The following is a 1,285-nucleotide window of genomic DNA, read 5'->3' as shown; positions in this document are numbered from 1 at the left end:
AAATAAAAAAATACAACCTTATCTTCACATGACTTATAAAGAGATTATATATTACTAGAAATAGCTGACTTCAACAACTGTTTTCAACTCATTAATCATGGACAGTTTCAACTGTGGCTGACCTCTTAAGCCATCTCATTTCAAAAGAAAGATATAGTAGTTGAAAACGGAGGAAAGATAGTTGGTGCACGTAGTTATTTTTTTCATTATGGGATTAGATGTGGATTGTTCTAATAAAATGTTTACAGATATATCTGAGATGAGGTATGGGACCACTTTCTTGATATCTTGTTCCTTTGGGTTTAAATGTTTATACAGTCTGTATGAGCTCAGAAAAAAATGGAAAGAGTTTAAAGAAGCTAAATGTAAAGAATGAGAATGGGGTGAGAATACAGAAACACAAGAAAACATCAAGGGCTTCAGAATCTCTTTTGTGAGTAGAAATTCCAACCCCTCTGCATACTCTGTTAAATAATCTAGAATAGCTTATTTTCAAATATGTTTCCACAGTAGTGATCATAAGACGCCTACACACTCTCGGGACAAATTCATTATCACTCTAGCCTAGAATTTCTGTAGCTGATAAGACTCTAGGGGCTAAATCATAGTAGAACATGGTTACTGATATCTCTTGTCTCTTCCTAGGTAGTTCACTTTCTATCTGCTATGAGCAATGATACAGTATTTAGTATTTCCTGTTTCTCTAAGACTATTAATCTATGATATGTTTTTCAGCCTGATGTGGAATACAACTGTTCAAATTAATGTTCCCACTTTGGTTAACTCATTCAGCCAGAAAAGCAAATTCACAGATGTCCCACACCATTTCCTGTACATTCCTGTTATATAACATTCTCTCTCTCTCTCTCTCTCTCTCTCTCTCTCTCTCTCTCTTTAATATGGAACACTTCACAAATTTGTGTATTGTCCTTGTGCAGGGGCCATGCTAATCTTCTCTGTATTGTTCTAATTTTAGTTTATGTGCTGCCGAAGCAAGCACTATATAACATTCTTGAAATGTCAAAATTACAAAAACAAAGTACAGATTAGTGATTGCCCACTTTCAGGTTGGTGCATAGGAAAAGGGTGGTACGTATGACTATAAAAGGGAAAATAGAAGGGTTTTGTAGTGATGGAAACATTCTGTACTTTGTATCAATGTCAATTTCCTTGTTGTGATATTGTTCTATAATTTTTCAAGATGTTACTATTGGGGGAAACCAGATAAAGGTTACATGAGATCTCTCTGTATTATTTTTTATAACTGCATGGGAACATACAATTA

The 1,285-nt window shown here is 34.4% G+C and overlaps 1 non-coding gene across 1 annotated transcript; it reads right to left on the bottom strand.

The window, feature by feature from the left end:
* Positions 1 to 893: 893 nt before the first annotated feature.
* On the bottom strand, positions 894 to 1,000 carry LOC129061166 (U6 spliceosomal RNA). The gene has a single exon (XR_008528116.1). It is a non-coding gene; the product is annotated as a U6 spliceosomal RNA (small nuclear RNA).
* Positions 1,001 to 1,285: the final 285 nt, after the last annotated feature.

This window comes from Pteronotus mesoamericanus, unplaced genomic scaffold (assembly GCF_021234165.1).
Source record: "Pteronotus mesoamericanus isolate MK-2021 breed Mesoamerican mustached bat unplaced genomic scaffold, CSHL_Meso_final scaffold_54, whole genome shotgun sequence".
Lineage (NCBI taxonomy): Eukaryota > Metazoa > Chordata > Mammalia > Chiroptera > Mormoopidae > Pteronotus > Pteronotus mesoamericanus.
The sequence above is the reverse complement of the archived record's forward strand: the minus strand, read 5'-3'. Positions and strand labels throughout refer to the sequence as shown.